This window comes from Pseudorasbora parva, chromosome 9 (genome assembly GCF_024679245.1).
Source record: "Pseudorasbora parva isolate DD20220531a chromosome 9, ASM2467924v1, whole genome shotgun sequence".
Taxonomy (NCBI): Eukaryota; Metazoa; Chordata; class Actinopteri; order Cypriniformes; family Gobionidae; genus Pseudorasbora; species Pseudorasbora parva.
The window spans coordinates 34,061,054-34,081,985 of record NC_090180.1 but is presented as its reverse complement, the minus strand read 5'-3'; positions in this window follow the sequence as shown (position 1 = coordinate 34,081,985).

Sequence of the window (20,932 nt, the reverse complement as noted above, 5' to 3'; positions counted from 1 at the left end):
TCAGTTTTCTGTGTTGAAGAAAACTAATTACTCTTCTTAATTGTACAAAATATTGCCTCACGAGACATGGAATATTAGAGGAAAAACAAAAGACACGCACAAAGCTATGGCATATTAAACAGAAGTTTCACCCAGCGCTTTGTAATGACCTCTCAAAGGCGTAACGGTGGTGTGCAATTATTGATAATTCAAGAGAAATTCCTATTGAATTATTCAGAAACAGACTCACAGCTTTCATTTAACATCTCAAGCTGTCTGCTTTATGGTCCCTGTTCCCCATTCAGATAATTGAGCCAATCCATTTGGCTTGGTATGGTGATAAAGTCCTCTGCTATGAGTTCAGTTATGACACTTGAGTTATTAATTACGCATCTTAAATTTGGTCATTGCCTGTAATGCAAGGCAGTTAAATTGCCACCAGAACCCAGTTGCACATTGTGTCAATTTACAGGAAGTTAAAAGAGTTTTGTAAATGCATTATCTTTCCAACTTCTGCCCTGTAGCTCATCCCTAGTTATTCTTCCCCTTCGACAATACACTGAGGGAGAATAATCTGATCCTTTACAGAAGGAAGCACCATTTATTTATCACATGACCGCTGTTGCTTGGCAACCCAAAGCCTTCGGTTTATCCACCAGCACAAGTAATAAATCCATTATACAGAAAAGCAAAGTAGCCTCCAACAACAGACATACAACTCATTCCTCCATTTCCTATTGCAACAGAGCTTCTTCATTTATTATTTACTATTGAATTATTCATTAACATAATGAATCCTATCTATCTATCTATCTATCTATCTATCTATCTATCTATCTATCTATCTATCTATCTATCTATCTATCTATCTATCTATCTATCTATCTATCTATCTATCTATCTATCTATCTATCTATCTATCTATCTATCTATCTATCTATCTATCTATCTATAAAAAATAAATAAATAAACATTACATAAAAAGAGACCTCATATATATATATATATAAACACTGACACAAAGATGTACATTTAATATCTCCAAGCTGATTGCTCACAAAAAAACCCACAGTCATCATGCTGTCAAGCCATTTCAAGCTTGATTTTTTTTAATGTGACAAAGTGATGATATCTAAGTGGCTTAAGTTGTTTATACTTTTTAACTCTTCCCATTTCCCATTGTCTTTATTCAGGCCGGGAATGCGAAAGAGGCGGGATTTATTGCACAAACCAATCATCGCATGATGAAGGCATTGCCTCCTCTCACGTGACTTTCCCCCATTTATTCTCAATTACCCCCATTAAACTCACAGGACGCTTTATGGGGTCTGTTAAAAGTCAATGGGCTCAGGGAGACAAGCTTCCTGCTGTAACTTCCCTTGCGGGTGTCACTGTTGGACAGTGTTACTGTATAAAAACAAGTGGCTTTTTACACTTTTTAATATCACATTATACATTTCTAGTTTTTTTCTAAATCCACCTGTCACTCAAAGTAACCACAGCCTTAATTATGCAAAACAAATGAGTTATAAATTTTTTTAAAAATCACCCGCCTCCAAGTTGTCATGAAGGGCAAAATTAGCCATACAGACCAAAACCACAATTTTTACCAGACTGTAAACATGTTTTTTTTTCTGCTGTAAAGTTGGGAATTTGAACATAGGGCTCAATGAGATTCTGCTCCCTTCTGGAGCCTGTCCCTAGTGGCCAGTCGATGAATTGCAGTTTAAAAATTACTTCCGTATAGAAACTGAGGGAGGTTGCCTCTTGGTAGTTATACAGATTTTTTCATGATGCAACATTATGCTAAAAAAATTTGTTTCTTCTTTATTAATTTGTGGGTTTTTTGTGAGCAATCAGCTTGGAGATATTAAATGTACATCTTTGTGTCAGTGTTTATATATATATATATATATGAGGTCTCTTTTTATGTAATGTTTATTTATTTATTTTTTATAGATAGATAGATAGATAGATAGATAGATAGATAGATAGATAGATAGATAGATAGATAGATAGATAGATAGATAGATAGATAGATAGATAGATAGATAGATAGATAGATAGATAGATAGATCGATTATTGTGTTTTATGAAAGTGCTATGTAAGATTTCTCTGTGGACAATGAATGAATGTTGTCAATACAGTTCATCTGATCAAATCAACAAAATTAGTTTTCTGTATAAGAACCGCTTAGACACCTGTGAACCTGAGAGTAATACAGACTCTTCCAATATCTGATAAGTGAGAAACAATAGCTTTCTCTAGGTACAATCTCTTTGAAGTGCCCACTTGATTTTTTAGATTGCCCCTGTGCTATCTGCTGCTGGACTATCTTGAGATCCTGTCACCAATGCAGAGGGGACAGCAGCTATCTAGGTGCTTAATCTGTAAAATAAAAAAATAAAATAAAAATAAAAAACAATCCTCTGACTGTGGGGTGTGTATTGCGTTATAGAGACAGAGAAAGTGAGCCAGCTTTTAATGTGTTTAGACTTCCAGCACATTCTCTTTTACCCGGCTGCACACATTCAGAAATGCGATCGAATGTGACCTTTTTTCCTACACAGAAGTGGGAGTATGTTTTTGAAGAGTTCATCTCAAAGCCTTTGACTTGATTACTCAAGCTGTGTTGTTTGTGCTTGCAGGCATCATAAAAGACAGAGAAACCTACAAAATAGCAGTTTGAGGGCTGCTATTCATGTTCCAGAGACACAGGTCAATGACAGAGCTAAAATGCTCATTATTACCACTGATTTTTATTTTATTTTAATGTTAGGTGTATTATTTCAAACAAAACCATAAAATGAGCTACCATTGACATTACATGTTTTAGTTTTATATTCATAGCCAGGATTTCTAGCAAGGAATCCTTCAAAAATGTGTCAGTAAGCAAACTAAGATAGCCCCCAGACGACCTTGGCACAAAGCGAGCAGAGAGCAGACTCATCTTTGTGTGTGGTCACTGGCTGTGAATGTATTCAAGGTTGGAGGACCAGAGCGTCAAGTGTGGTGCTTACAGGAAGGTGCGGGAAGCCCTTAACCGTGACCGAGAATCCACAAAGACGCTAATTCGGAATAATGCCTCCTACCTGTATTTCATTTGCTGTTTTTCTCTTCCATAATGATGTGGTGGGTTGACGTCGTCCCTCTGACGGTCTGCCTGCAGTGATTAAAATAATGATCAATCACAGTGCGCTGGATGGGCCCTCATCACGCTCACATTCCCACTGGGGCTCGAACACATTGATGAGAGCGGTTGATCCATTCACTAATGATTCAGAGCTGAGTTAGAGTCAAGACTCATTACAATAACAGATGATGTACTCTTTGATGACATGGAATTGCTCCAAGGAGTAGTTATTGAAGAAGCCTTCACTGAAATCAACGGCGAGAAGCTGTGTTTGTGCAGGCATAATAGTGCAACCTTGAGATGCAAAGAAAACAAATGCAACACAAAAGCTGTGTGCATTCCTGACTCCTCCACTTATTCTCCGTCATGCGTTTGGCCATGAACCCATGAAACGCCCATGCCTGTAGTTTTTTATTTGTAAAAGGAATCACCTAATGTTTAGGATAGCAATAGCAAGTAATTTAATAATTTTTGTTTGATTTTGATTTCTCTTACGATTATGATTCCTGAACAGCCATAAAAAGTTTTTTTAGGTAAAAGAAATATTTAGAAAATACAAATGCGATTTTGTTGCCAATTGCTGAGATCAATAATATATGTAAACCAACAAAGAACAAAAATTTCCTTTATTCCTTTTTAAAAAAAAATAAAACACTACATATTTATATCTTAAGCCTTAAGTACAATGTTGCCATAAAATGTTAAGTTTATTTAAAATCAAATTTTAGTTGATATATTAGTATTATCATAGTGTTTATTCCTATTTTTAATTAGCTTTTATTTTTATCATTTAAGTTTTAATTTTAAGATTAGTTTAACGTTAAATACTTGTCTTATGTGCTTGTCATTTTACATTATATATTAGTTTCCCTAATTTTACTATTTCAACATAAAGGGATACTCACCCATAGGTGTATATGACTTTCTTCTTTCACACAAAAACAATCTGATTTATATAAAAAAAAATGTCCTGGCTAATCTAAGCTTTATAATGACAGTGAATGGCAGCCCAAAATTTGAATCCTCAAAAAGTGCATCCATCCATTATAAATGTAATCCACACAGCTCCAGGGGGTTAATAAAAGGCCTTCTGAAGTGAATTGATGTGTGAGAAAAAACTATTTTGAGAAAAATATCCATATATAAAACTTTATAAAGTAAAATATCTAGCTTCCGGCAGACCGCCTTTCGTATTCAACATTCACATTCACAAGTGTCCCGTCGGACATAGCGTAAGCGATTTGAACTACAAGAGGCGTCAGTTATGCTTTTTAAGTTGAAAGGTGTAAGTTTGAAGGTGAGTTCATTTCAGGGGGACCAAAAATGAAAATTAGAAATGTAGTTTATGTTTTTCCTTAGGTTTCATATAATATTAAAATTGTAGCTTTATTTAAATGACTTAAGTTAAGTTAAACATCCTCCCTCACATCTTTTTTTTCAGCTGGGACTTTTTACTGTGCCGAGTCGAAGTACTCTCAGAAGTGCTATTCCGTCATACATTATAGTTCTTCTTTTCAATCCGCTTAGAAAAGAGCCATGTTTTATTTCATGTCACCATACTTGATCGTTCAACTATTCGAGTAACTGTATTTAAAACGTGGAGGTGTTTGGTCGCTTTTAATTTGATCTCTGTTTGGTACCATAGTGAATGAACTGGGCTTAGTGGGCTAAGCTAAATGCTATCAGATCGTCACCGCGCGTCAGAGATTAAGTGAACACACTGAGACAAGAGAAGAATGTATCAACTCGTTTTAGTTAAGGGAATAACATAGTTTAATACGAAAAAGCGGTGAAGTATCCCTTTAAATATTATGGCATGGAACAATATCAGAACATTTTTGTACAATGTCCATCTGCATTAAAAGAATGCACGTGCGAGCACTGTTAATGGATCCGAATGTCATGAAAATGATTTGGTTCACTGTATACTTTTTCTGTGATAGACTGGCCATCCATCCAGGGTGTCCCCCCATCTGTGGCCCGAGACTCTAAGATAGACTCCAGCATCCCTGCGACCCTGCAGAGGATAAAGTAATTTTGGAGAATGATTGGATGAATGTATTTTTTTTTAATAGAACATAAGACCCGGTTCTCAGTTTCCAACATTATTCATGTGTAAAACAAGTGATGTTGCTGGAGAAATAGCCAGTTCATGTACAGGGCTGAAATGTGGGTGGCCAAATCCGGCCAAAGTGGCAACGAAAAAAAAAAAAAAAACTGTTAACAGATGTTAATGCATGCTAATGGTAGGCTGAAAGTATGCCTCGTTCATGCACTTTCTACATCAGCATTTCCTTCCATATTCACTATCACTAGCTTTCTCGTAAGTACTTTTATTTATTTATTTTTTATTTTTTTGCAGGAAAAATGTGTGGCGCTCTAAGCTCCTCATGGCTGCAGCATATGCAGAACGATAACAAACAAATCTGCCATAAATTCTACAAACCATTTATGAATCACTTTGGAACTGCATGTATTACATAAAACATTTCCCATAAACCTAGTATCAGAGCGTTAAATAGATAAACCCAGAAATGTACAAACCAACTCACTGCCTCATTGCCCCTAAAATTTTGCTCAGCTGCACACAATCTATATATAATATACACACTGCATATAACCATAAGCACACAATCAAGTTTTCACTTTTTTGCATAGGATACTTTGTTGTCATCCACCATGCTATCTCCTGCTGTGTAGGGGCGGGGCGCGTTTCTGTGTGCGTACAGCACTGCAGCTCCTGTTCAGACTCGACTCCAGGGACATCGCTTGACAGTAATCCTACTCCAGCCCTGATCTTTCAAACACACTTACAGCTACAGTGTACGATACAGAAACAAAGAAACGCCTCAAACTAAAAATCGACTAAGACTATAAATAACGCTAACTAGCCATCTGTTAGGGATGCATAAGTGGAAGACATCACTCACCTAGCCCGTTCAATCAATAGGCTCTCATTAATGTTATCCATCGTCATTATCATCTTGCTGTTAAGTGCAAGGCTTAACCTTACAGAAGCGTGAAGTTCCCCATGATTGCACGTTTCAGTTGCGTCTCTGCATTTCTGCCGTTAGTAATTCATGAGCTTCTCTTTCTTCAATTGAGCTGGGAAAGTCTTTCATTGACACTGACATTCCGCGTCAAAGTAATCAGGGCCACTGTATTTAAAGCAAAAATATTGGTATCACTTCCTCCAAAGAATGAGAACAAACAGGAAGCATTTTTTTTGTGTGTGTGCGCAACTTCCATATTTATCTCCTTACAGTCTGAGCGTTTATGCATTTAAAATAATTAAAATATTTTAATTAAGCCCAGCATGCAATAACAGTCTTCTTGGAGTGTTTAATTATTTTAATAGTTTTGATTCCGCTGTAATACTTCACAACGTTCATCAGCGGTAAATCATATCTTCCACGAGCTGTAATGGCTCATTTTGCAGAATCATAGTGTAACTATAAATAAAGGTCTTCTTGTGTTGTTTTTGAGGATTGTGGTGTGTTTTAAAGAGATCTACTGATGCCATGGGCTTTTTAAAAAGAAAACTAGACTTTGACAAATAAAGCATCTGCCTTTGAAAGATGAAAGCACTTGTTTACCTTGGTTCATTAAAAATAGGACATTATAATGAATTAATTTGCAGTATCGTACAAGTGGTGAAGTAAATACCAGGCATAATTCAGTTACATATCTAATTATGTATAATGCAAATTAATATGACATAATTATAATGGAAATTTATCCTTAAAGCTGGCACTCACTTAGTGCGAAGAGATTTACACCATGACTACAGCTTAGAGGAAAAGGGCTTTAACTATTTTATGACACAATTATATTGTACTACTTTTTGACATGATAATGTGGGCAATGAGTCATCACTGTTAATTAATGCTTGACAATGGCCGATGTTGTATTGCACTGCAGGACGGCAGAGCATTCATGAGGTATTAGACAAAGCGTTCTCCAAAATACTCACTTTTAAATAAGCATTCATTTGAAACAGATCAAACTGTGAGCTCAAAATGAGGTTCTGAGAGCGAGTGAAAAGCCACAGCTCCGGTATTGAGCAAAAGGCCTGTTTTGTATGTACAGACACAGAGCTCATTACAGAAGAGGCAGAAGCCAAATCCTTCAGTGCCCGTAGGCAGGGATTTACCGAGGAGGAGATAAAAGCTGGTTCATGATCGCAATAGAAGTACATGCTTGGTCACTGCACTTAAACGCTTCATTGTTTTGGCATTCAGTTGAAATAGTGCTTTGACGGAGCTGTGTGAATACAATTGTTTCTGTCAAATTACATCTCTGTTCTCATTAAAGAAGGGAGTTTTGCTGTTGCTGCGAAGAAAGTAAAACGCAGCGTCGGGCAGACTAAGTTGGGAAGCTGTAAGTGGGAATTTTACACGCTTCGAAACCGCCGTTGTCAACACCTTCTATGTGGTTCGCAATTGCTTCTAAAATGTGTGACCTCTAGTTGGAAGAACAATTCATTAACACAATGCAAGGGCATCAGTGAAGGCTTTGCTTAAAATAGCAGCCAAAATCTTTTTGATTCATTTTCTTGAGCATGTAGCTGTGCATTCGTGTGTGCAAAGTATAGCAAGCGTTTTTGCGGTACAAACAAAATCATCGATTCCTTGATGGATTTGATTTGCTCCCCTACATTTTCTTTAATTGTGCAAGCTGTTTGACATTCCCCGAAGAGTGAAGAATTGTGAGGAATGCCGTGTGAAATATATCACGGCTAGACTGCGTACATGACAGATATTCTTGTCTGACTGTGCTGACTTTGTAATCCCATGAAAGTATAACTACCTGGAGGCTGCACTTGTGTTGGCTGGTATACAGTTTCTTGATGTCTGATTACAGAATTAACAATACGCTAAAAATTCTAACCTCAAGGGTGCGGATGGGACATGAACAGCTAATAAACAAATGCATATATCCTCTTAATAACTTTCTGGGGTTCTGTTGTTTCCCAAATATGTGTTTAATATCAAGAAGATTGAGTATGCAGATAGTACACTGTTCTGCGGAGAGCAGTCCCGAAATATGGAGTAGTCCTCATTAGGTATCCCTCACCAGTCTAGCGTTTAATATTTGTTGAACATTGTAAAATGATGGAAATGAAACTGCTCGGATTCATTAGCTCAATGTGTTGCAGCAATAAGAAAGTAATTAAACCACTGCAGGCATTATGATGCTCCAGTTAAGAAAGAGGCCAAGTTCTTTGAATTTGTTTGTGCTGTAATGAAAAATAGATCAGCAGATTTTTGATAATGTTCTTTTAGATTTACAAGACGACGATTCCTAAAGACACTTTTTAACCCCTTGCAGATTTACAACATTCTCGGTGTTAAAATAGTTTATTGCTCTCTGGAATGCTTGATTCTGATTGGTCAGTCGTTCCCTGCAGCAGTTGGATATTTCCTAATAAAAGCTTTCGCTCCCCACGTGCATCAATGAGCTTTGGCATCACTGCGTACATGACAGATATTCTTGTCTGACTGCGCTGACTTTGTAATCCCATTAAATAGCTACCTGGAGGCTGCACTTGTGTAGGCTGGTGTACATTTTCTTAATGTCTGATTACACAATTAACAATATGCTAAAAAAAAAATCAAACCTCAAGGGTGCGGATGGGACATGAACAACAAATAAACGGCAACCCCACACACACGCACACTCTTTTTTACAAACTATAACTTATAAAGCAAATATGACTGACTTTCTTATTTCATGGCCATATTGTACATGCATAATCCAATAATGTAGCCAGGTTTATTATCACTGAGATCACAAATGTTAGGGGGGCTAGGGGGCATGCTCCCTCAAGAAAATATTGATTTCTATGATCTACATATGTGTATTATAGATGTTCTGAAGGCCAAAAAATTAGATAACAATAGCTTAAAATACATGTCACTCGACGCCGCGGATTGAAGAACACTCTGACACAAAGACTAAAAGACGAGACGAAGCCGTAGCCGAAGCCTCGCGCCAGTTTCATATGTTTTAAAGGTTAATCATATTTTTTTAGGGGGGGCTGAGGCATAAGTTCATAAAAAAGGGCCTATAGTGACGCCCATGGTTGACAGTATTAGGCTACTTGATCAATTTACACTAAACCGCTATCTCTGATGTAATGGGTTTTTTTTTAATTCAAATTAACTATGCTATAATGTTCTGCACCTGAAATAAATGAGCATGGCGTGTGGTCCGTCCAGTATTAATATTCAGTGTAATGTTTTGCTCAACGTTATGAAAGAGCGACCAGCTTAGTAGAGAACAAGTAACCAAGTAATAAGTAGGCTAACATACCTGTATATTTCGCTTTCTTTTTTATATTTCCTCTTTTGACGATACTGAGCCCCTGATGGCTTTGACCTCTTCATGATGATGAAACTAAAGCACGGAGGACGACGTTCCCTGCCGCCCTCTACATGATCTCATTTCATTACAGCAGCGCCACTATCACCATGGCGACTTCACTCCAATAATCGCAACTAATCATAATGCCTCGAAATAGCAAAAGTACGAAATCTTAATAATAAAACAAATATGAAATAACTAAAAAATCTTGTTGGGGCGGGGGCTCACTGGCGCCCCCCAGGTGTTGGCGCCATAGGCGACCGCCTAGTTTGCCTATGCCTAGAAACGGCACTGCTTGGACCACTTTTCTTTGATAGATACGGACCGGAAACAGTCGTCTAGCCATCACAATTTGTCCCTTGTCAAACTCGCTCAAATCCTTAAATGCTTGCCCATTTTTACTTCTAACACATCAACTTTGAGGACAAAACATTCACTTGCTGCCTAATATATCCCACCCACTAACAGGTGCTGTGATGAAGAGGTAATCAGTGTTTACTTCACCTATCATAATGTTATGCCTGATCATAATTCAAATCAATATTTCAGAAAGTGAGATAAGTTTAGGGTTAAATTTATGTTGCTTTTGCGATAATAGGCCGACTCTACATTTTCTCTTATCTATCCAATTTGTAACGAACTTACAAGACTCTTCATCAAGAATTTACAAAGTAACAAGAAATGCAGTAGCTATAGCGGACACTCTCAGAGAGCAGAAAGCAACAGTACAGTACAGAAAGAAAAGAAGAAAGAAATGAGGACATGAATTTGTGCTATACAAGAACAGCGTATCATATTTCCAAGCAAAGTCTTATTGGTTTGTTTATTGAAGATGGTGGAAAAACTCATTTTGTGGATAGTAATAAACCTCTCTCTTTATTGAATACACAGATCAATTATAGACTGGGGAATCAAAACTGTAATCTTTTTTCCCTCCTGTGAGCACAGACCCACAATTCTTCTTCTGCTGATGACAAACAAAGGAACCTCTGTCTAGGAGTTTTATTTCAGAGTCCAGATATAAAAGAACACTATGATAAAAAAAAAGATTGAATTGAATCCTTTTTGTCTGTTTATTTGTAAAGAAACACTTTTTCTTCATTTTATGTCACGACTGTTTCATGTTTTTCATTCATCTGTTGCCTGAGAGCTTTGGCATGCAGCTTTCATCTCTACTCTACTTCACTATCATCTACATTTGTTTTGACCGCAGCGAGGACAAACGTGATTGAACATACCTTGTTCAGACAGAGAAACATAAACATCCTGTTATAATCAGACTTCGAGAGTAGGCAAATTAAAACTGTAATGTATCAACAATTGATGCCTGAAACAAGCATTAGACTAGTTCAGAGAGATATGGAAATAACATGACTCACAGGCTGCAAGGTCACTTTACATTCTGTAGTTAAAAAACAAAAGACAATAAGGCCGCATAAAACAGTGTAAGCACAGATTCCAGCTCCCAAAATCGGCTTTGATTAGCTATGATGGCAACTTAGCATTGTTCAACCGTATGTGCTCTAAATCATGGAAACCCCCTGCTGATGCCTTCCCTGTGAACTCGTAAACAGAGCCGGCTGGCTGAAATTTCAAATCTGCCGATTTGATTAACGTCAAAAAACAATAACCATCAATTACTTTCACAGCGACTTCCTGACAGCCAGTTGCCCATGCGCCACGATATTTGATTTCACATTAACCAACTGCTTACATGAATTGTGGCACATTTCATGGTAGCTGGCAGCTCGCTATCTCTTGGTAAATCTGTTTCTTATTAATGTAAATAAGTGGCAAATGTGACATCCTCTAGAGAAAAATAAAACACACTTATATAGATATTTATGCTCTTTGAACTGACTTAGATTGTTTAAACATTTGTTCAATAAAATATGTTAATGGATTAGTGTGTGTTGATTTATTTACATTTACATTAGCAATTATTTTTATCCAAAGTGTTATCAGTTATGGAAGCTTGATTTATGAAAGCTTCTCTCAATTCTGACTTTATATCTCACAATCCTGACTTTATATTTCACAATTCTGACTTTATATCTCACAATTCTGACTTTATATCTCACAATCCTGACTTTATATTTCACAATTCTGACTTTATATCTCACAATTCTGACTTTATATCTCACAATTCTGACTTTATATCACACAATTCTGACTTTATATCTCACAATTCTGACTTTATATCACACAATTCTGACTTTATATCACACAATTCTGACTTTATATCACACAATTCTGACTTTATATCTCACAATTCTGACTTTATATCTCACAATTCTGACTTTATATCTCACAATTCTGACTTTATATCACACAATTCTGACTTTATATCACACAATTCTGACTTTATATCTCACAATTCTGACTTTATATCACACAATTCTGACTTTATATCTCACAATTCTGACTTTATATCACACAATTCTGACTTTATATCACACAATTCTGACTTTATATCACACAATTCTGACTTTATATCTCACAATTCTGACTTTATATCACACAATTCTGACTTTATATCACACAATTCTGACTTTATATCTCACAATTCTGACTTTATATCACACAATTCTGACTTTATATCACACAATTCTGACTTTATATCACACAATTCTGACTTTATATCACACAATTCTGACTTTATATCTCACAATTCTGACTTTATATCACACAATTCTGACTTTATATCTCACAATTCTGACTTTATATCACACAATTCAGACTTTATATCACACAATTCTGACTTTATATCACACAATTCTGACTTTATATCTCACAATTCTGACTTTATATCACACAATTCAGACTTTATATCACACAATTCTGACTTTATATCACACAATTCTGACTTTATATCTCACAATTCTGACTTTATATCACACAATTCTGACTTTATATCTCACAATTCTGACTTTATATCACACAATTCTGACTTTATATCTCACAATTCTGACTTTATATCACACAATTCTGACTTTATATCTCACAATTCTGACTTTATATCACACAATTCTGACTTTATATCACACAATTCTGACTTTATATCACACAATTCTGACTTTATATCACACAATTCTGACTTTATATTACACAATTCTGACTTTATATTACACAATTCTGACTTTATATCAAGCAATTCTGATTTTATAACAAATTGCAAGGAAACAAAGTCAGAATTGTGAAATAAAAGGTTGCAATAACCTTTTTTATTTTTTTATTTTGTGGCAAAAACAAGCTTCGATAGTAATTATATATTGTCATTTATTTATTTGTTTGTTTTTTCCAAAGTGACTTATATGCAAATTATCATTGATTATATGTATTTATTTATTTTAAAATATATTTAAAAAATATTTAAAGTTGACTTAATTCTAATGAGATAATATTTCCTTTTCCTATGAAATCTGTTTACATTTACAATTCAATCAACGCTTAATCAGTGAATAATCTTTTTATGAAATCTCTTTGGATAATTAAATATATATATATATATTTTATTTACTTTTGATACATTTTTCTCTCATGGAAAAAACAAACATACAAAGAGTTTAGCTTTTTATAGCCCAGTTGCACAGTGCTTAAAATTGGTTCACTTTAAAATGAAAATTATACCCCAAATGATTTACTCTCCCTCAAGCCATCCTAGATGTGTGTGACTTTCTTCTTTCTGATGAACATATGATAACAATTGGAGTTATATTAATAAATATCCTGATGCTTCCTATCTGTATAATGGCCATAAATAGGGGCCACGGGTTTGAAATTATTATTATTATTAACCCCCCAGGAGCCGTTCATTGCTATTATAAAGCATGGAAGCGTCAGGATGTTTATTGTTTTCATCGGAAAGAAGAAAGTCATATGTAAGGGATAATGTATTGCATAATAAACCTTGACAAAGTTATCAGGACCCCGACGCGAAACGGAGGCCTCACTCTGAAGGGGTCTGAATATTTATATAACAACCGGCTGGGGTGTACATTATCCCTTACATAACTTCAGGGTGAGTACAATCATGGGTTCATTTTAATTTTAAAGTAGACTAATCCTTTAATAAAGTTTCTCCTTGTTGATTTATTGTTTTTGTATTGCACGTCTATAATGAAGTTGAACATGAGGAATGAATTAGAGGTATGATTATTGACTCCACTATATCCACAGGCAGGTCTTAGTTAGACCAGAAAACCCATCAACACCTGTCATGCGGTACTGTAAGAACAGGAGAGAGAACGTCAATGAGGAAGAAAAAAGATAGAGAGAAAGGCGGTAAGAGAAAAGAAAGGAGAAAAAGAGAAAGAGTAAGAGAGGGTGGGGAGGATGAGAGACCACATGAGAATCGACTCCTCTGTAAATCAATTCTCGGCCAGGTTTCACAACAGTCTGAAATCTTCTATCATCATGATGAAGTATGAAAACACAAAGGAGGAGAAAAAAAGACTTTTGTTAAGTTTTAAACATCAATATAATGTCTGTGCCTCTCTCTAGATAAGAATGGCGGCCCACGTTTGTGCAAAAGGTGCATGGTTCCAGAGGAACCACCAAAAACATGCTATTGCTAAAAAAAGGAATAGGAATTTGTCTGCCAATCAGGGCCTTAAAAAAAATATTGCATTGCAGTGAATCGTGATCTGCCCAATGTGAATAACAGCACTGAATATCAGCGCTCTTGCTTTTGCTTTTACACAGCACTTCTTCAGGAACTCCAGACAAAAACTTTCAGACAAATTGGCCAGTTAGAATGTACATTTGTTTTCACCACAAAAAAAATAGTTCTAAAATAAGCCGAACCATCAGTCTTGCATAGCACCAAGCAACATGCAAACTGAAATAGCATATTTTCCAGGCAAGTGTTCTGAAATGACTCCACTCCAGGTAGTTTGTGCCTAATTTGCTGATTCATGTGTTTCTGTGTGAGAGTTGAAAATGGCCGCTCCAGGCCTAACCACTAACATATTTAGGTCTGGAATGTAAAAAACGCAGGTGAAATGAACAGTGAAAAGTAAGTCACGGTGCTGTTTCACAGATTGTCCATTCAGAACTGATGGATAAAAGGAAGATAAAACATTTTTCACACCTTGGAACTGATAAAAAAAATGTATGTGTAATAAAAAAGTCTCATCATTTGTAATTCATGCAGTGTCATCTGCTATTCTTTGCACTTGAGAATGACTTTATGTAAAGGAAACATTCCGGGATTTGCGAACATATGGCATAATCCCGAAGCACATTATCATAATACTTTTTTTAAAATGACCTTTCATGCAGTGTGTGAAATAGCTGTTTGTGAATGTAAAAGGTCTACAAAGTTTTAAAGGTCCTGTTCTACGCGATTCCATCTTTCAAACTTTAGTTAGTGTGAAATGCTGCTGTTGGATCATAAATAATACCTGTAAAATTATAAAGCTCAAAGTTCAATGCCAAGCGAGATATTTTATTTAACAGAAGTTCCCTTTCAAAACCTACAGCGAACGGCCGGTTTGGACTACACCTCTGCACTTCCTGGCATGAATGACGTCACTAGAACCGTTTGTTGACTAACCCTCTGCCCACAAGAACACGCAAAATAGGGGGCGTGGTCTTGTTGCTCTCTTATGTGGAGAAGAGGGCGCATTCAGCTTGCATCTCCCCGTTATGGTAAGAGACGGGACATTTCCGGACAAAGTGCGCTAAGCTGCTGTCCAATCACAACATGGGAAGCCCTGGCCCAATCAGAACTCGTTACGTGTTTCTGAAGGAGGGACTTCATAGAACAAGGAAATCATCAGGCCGTTTTTAGGACAGAGAAAACAGCGCTGTACAGATAAGTAAAATGTGTGAAAAATACTGTATTTTTTTACACGCGAAACATGAACTCATGTTATATTGCACACTGTAAACATAATCAAAGCTTCGAAAACACGCAAAAAACGGGACCTTTAAAGATCAAAGTGCACAACAAATAAATGTATTGTCTCCCAAAAGAAAGAATTGATTTTGAACTGCAGAAACGAATCGTCATAAATTCCTCACTTCCTGTTACATACCTACGTAACGATAGCTGTGTTTCCATTACCCTTCAAATTGCCAGATTGAAATTGCGAATTGAAAATTTGCATAATAGCAGCCTGCTATGATCTTAACTAGCTTCATCCCAATGCAGGGGCTGCATCCTTCGAAGGACTTAGACTTCATAGGCCACGCCTTCAAAGGCTGCAAAGTTGGGACCAAGCGTTGTTAAATGGGACGGTCTAGCCTATGGTCTAGAAACTATGACAGTCGCTGTTGATGAGTGGCAGTAACGTTGGTACTGGACTTTTTTGAGAGTTTGAAAACAAAACAGGAAAACAACTACGCTAGTCTACATATGTTTACCGTGGTCCATTTATATACATGATGAAGAGTATAAACTATTTAAAATTGCATCTTGGTAAGATATCAGTCAACATTTGCTTTATAGATTTTTTATTTTTACATTTGTATCATTAAATACATTATTATTTGAGTAACCCAATACTTACATTTAAATATGTAATCTGGCAATTTCTCTCCAAAAAATCCTCTTAGCACAATTCTGGGGTATGGTAGATGGTTCCATCTGTTGTTTCCTTGCCCATGAAACAAAGGTCACATTTCAATGCCACATATATAGGTTCCTTTGGATTGGGACATGCTTCGCCGCACTGCTGTGATGCATCAGCCTTTGAATGCGGCCTTCGAAGGATGCAGCCTCTGAAATGGGAAGCAGCTGTCGGCTGCCCATGAACAACGTCTACTTTGACCCACCCTAGTTGTAGCTGAGGCCTGGAAGAGTTTGTTTGCCGTTTTCAGCGCTGCAATTCCACTTTGTATACGGTAAAATTGACGCCATTTTGACTGTTCCTATGTGTATAAAGTCCTGAGGAAGCCTCTGGGGCTGAAATTCAGATACAGGCGTTTCGTTTCCAACGTGCTGTTAGTGGTAGACCAATCTCAGCGTAGGCTCATGGAAAGGGGGAGTTTAGAGAGATTGAATCTTCAAAAAAGTACCATTATCTTCGAGAAATGAGGTGATGTGCAATGTATATTATGAAAAAATTAAAGCGTTTTTGACCTTGAATGTAAACCTATTCTTAGAGACCTCCAAAGCAAAATTAGCACCCTTTAAAAAGAGCCTATTTGGGGCACTTTACAGAACATTCATTTGTTATTTTAAAGTCCCTCTGTGGTGAAAATCAAGCTTTTGATGCTGTTTATGTCTATGTGATGTTTTTAATATGCTTTAAGACAAACCATGTGCTAATTCATAAGTCAACACCATTGCTGAGTATTTTCTCCTTAAAACTGCAGTCTAAAAAACACGGTTTTAAATCGCTTACTAACGTCACAAACTACCATGTAACCAATCACGTCAACGTGTGATTGTCATCGAGTGGACCTCTGAGCTGGTGCGAGCGAATGGAGGTGGGGCTAATTTGAATATTCATAGAACCGTGTATACTAATGAGGCAAGGTTGCGGAGTTACAGTCAAGCTATTTTAAGGCATGACATTTTTTTCAAGAATTTTTTTTAAATGTCATTTTGGGGATCAAAGATGAGTTTTAAGGGATAAAATTATTGACTACAGGGGGATTTATGGAACATCAGAGATCATATTTAAATGTTTGAAGTTTTGTTTATCTGATATGTTGGCTGTTTTTCCAGTGCTTTGTATACATCTCAAAGTACGACATCTATTTTTTTGCCTGCACTACCCTTTTTAGTTGCTCGAGCATCAGTCCAGACCGTCGTAGTCTGATGTTGGATAACACATCGTCTTCGCTAAACAATGAAATGAAACAATGAAAACCTTTGAAAGTTCACACTTTTTGGACAACACTGCTTTTATTTGGAGCTCTGGGGAAAATTGAATCTCTTTCATGAACATTACGCTCCTAGAGGCTGCAGATGGCTCTCACCGGGTTACATGCTTTTGATAATTGCTACTGCAGAGAGGCCTGAGGTTACAGCAGAGTAACGGAGCATTCCGAATGAGAGCCATCAAAGTGCTTTTCATTAGCCTCCTTCAGTCTCCTTATCAATTAACTCCTTTAAATCACACATTCACAAAGCTACCCAGACGTTCTGCAACTCTATAGTGGAGCACCCTCATCAAGACAACCGCCAGACATCTCACCTTCACAGAGAGTTGTTCTAGCGGGAGTAGGCCTGTAGACTTTGCAGTTGTCTCTAATAGCCTGATTATGCATTATTAGTAATGCCGGCGTGTTGGACTGACTTTATCAGCTCGAAAAACAGCGAGGTGGGAGTTTTCGAATGAGACCCTGTTTTGTCCCCGTCTGACAATGAGGCTGCAATTACTGATTTGCCATTTCCAGTGAGTCCCAGGCCCATTGTTTTAAAAGGTGCCGAGGCAATGATTGATGCGGATGTTTTTGTAGCTGTAATAGAAGCACTGTCAGCGACAGTGAAGACGTGATGGCCGCATTGTGTTTTTGTGGGGTATCCATCTATCAGATTGTCATATGGTGGCATGCTTTGCACCGATAAGCTAATTGCCTTTTATCAAATAAAAGAAAGCAAAAATTCCCAGATCGATAAGACTATCTTTAAAACGGCCTAATTGCTTAAGAAATGGGTGGAGAATGTATGAATGCGGCTATTAGAAAATGTTTGCAGGGATAATTCGCTCATTAAATGCATGCCTTGATCCACTGATGCACTGATACAGTTAGCACTGAAATCTGTTCTACATGCCAGCGCTTCAATTCTACATTCACGGCACGCATGACAGAAGAACATCACAGTCTCAATAGGACTCGAGATAACCTCTAACTCGTCTAGCATATTTAAAATTCAGTTCTAGCACAATAATTCAGTTCTCACAGGCTTTATGACCAACTTGCTACTTATAACGACGCATAAATCACATAGTATGACAGCCATAGTTTTACATTTGCATATGGTCCCTGACATGGGAAATTTGGCCTAGCATATATATATATATATATATATATATATATATATATATATATATATATATATATATAATTTGATGATGCTTTATTTAAGTGTCTTTGTTACACGTTACATGTAAATTATGCACAATTATATACAACTAATCCTAAACCAAAGGGTTTTCAATGGCAACCAACGGATTGAAGGTCCAAATCAATGCAGTTTCAAAGGGCTTCGAAGGGCTTCAGAGGCTCTGCACGATCCCGCAGGAGGAATAGAGTCTTATCTGGCGAAACCATTGGTTATTTTCTTAAAAAAATTAAAATGTATATACTTTTTAACCTCAAATGTGTGACTTCTGTGTTGTTTTTCTTCATGACCTGTGACATCATCATGCCAGAAAGTTAAGCAAAGACTAAATCAAACTGCCTTTACAAAAATTAGGTAAAACAACATTGTCAGACAATTTTAAAGTTGGAGGAGTGCGATGGAGTTTTTCGCACTGGGTCGGTACCTCCACCTATGCCATGGATGGGACCTTTCTGTCCTGATGATGGGACCTGATGATGGGACCTGATGATGGGACCTTTCTGTCCTGATGATGGAACCTGATGATGGGACCTGATGATGGGACCTTTCTGTCCTGATGATGGAACCTGATGATGGGACCTGATGATGGGACCTGATGATGGGACCTTTCTGTCCTGATGATGGGACCTGATAATGGGACCTGATGATGTTATACGTCATGAAGAAGAACAACACAGAAGCTGCGCATTTGAGGATAAAAAGTATACTTTCGTTTTTATGGGCTTTTTTATGATTCGTTTCGCTAGATAAGAATTTATTCCTCGTCCTGGATCGTCTACTCCGAACCCATTCAAAGCCATATGAAACTGCATTGATTTGGACCTTCAACATTTTGGTTGCCATTGCCACAATGGTCTTCATTGTGTGGAGAAAAATCCTGGAATGTTTTCCTAAAAAAAAACGTCATTTCTTTTCGACTCAAGAAAAAAAAAAACACAAACATCTTGGATGAGATGGGACTTAGAAAATGATCAGGATTTTTTTTTAATTTTGAATTGAACTAATTTTTTAACTAAAAAATAAAATTAAATGAAAACTGAATAGAAAGTATTACAATTACCAAAACTACACTCTTAAAAGAAAAGGTTCTATATAGAACAGGGGTCCCCAAACTCGGTCCTGGAGGGCCGCTGTCCTACACAGTTTAGCTCCAATCCCAATCAAACACACCTGAACCAGCTAATCAGTAGCTGTGTCTCATTTCGTTAAATTTCGAAGGCTGCGTCCTCCGGAGGACACGTCCTGTGTAGGATGCAGTATACGGAGTGTCCTCAATCAGAATTAAACGAGACGTCCTTCGTAGGACACACAGGCAGGAAGTATCACGTTGCTATGCCACGTTGCTATATGTTTCAGGTAATAGAGCTTAAAAAAACAAAAAACAAGCTTGAACTACTTAATGTAAACACCACACCTACGCTTGCATGTATATGTGGCGGTGGTGCCGTTTTTTCATATAATTAAAAAAAAAAAATATGACGGTTGTTAACGGCGATGCAAAGAATTGTGGGTTATCTCCAGCCACAAAAGGACACACCTCATGCACATTCATTCGAAGGTCGCATTTGGAGAGTCCTTCTCACTTTTTTGAATTGAGACGGCTTTATGACGTATGCAGCCTTCAAATCCGACCTCCGGAGGACGCAGCCTTCTGAAATGAGACACAGCAAATGTCTTTATAGGACCTTGTAAGACATTGATTAGCTGGTTCAGGTGTGTTTGATTGGGGTTGGAGCTAAACTCTGCAGGACAGCGGCCCTCCAGGACCGAAATTGGGGACCCCTGATATAGAACCTTAAAAGGTTCTATCGGCGCTACGTATTTGGAACCCCTAAAAGGTTCACTGCAAAAAATGTTGTTCTTACTTAGTATTTTGTCTTGTTTCTAGTCCAAACATCTAAAAATTCTTAAAACAAGAAGTATTTACTTGACAAGCAAAAGTAATTGTCTTGTTTTATGAAAAAAAAACCTTAAAAGTTTTTGCTTAAAATTAGCAAAATAATCTGCCTAATCAAAATAATTAAGTAAAATGATCTTAAAACAACTTTATTTTACTTACCCCATTGGCAGATTATTTTGCTTATTTTAAGCAAAAAAAAAAAAAAACTCTTAATTTTGAATTATTTTTCCCTAAAACAAGACAATAATTTTTCCTTGTCTAGTAATTTCTTAATGTAAGAAATTCAGGCCCTCCATAGATAAGACACATTTAAATTATGTTTACTTTTCTTAAAGGGGTACTTCAGCGCTGGGAAGATGAATCTGTATTTAAACTGGGTCATTGATGTAGTAGAAATGTGAAATTATTTTTGAATTCGGTGCTTTCTAGACTGAGAAAAGACAGAAAATGTATTTTTGTCTCATGGGGATGAAAGACTACAATTCCCAGAATGCTTCGCTGCCCTGTGAGGCCATTCCCAAAGCCACCAAC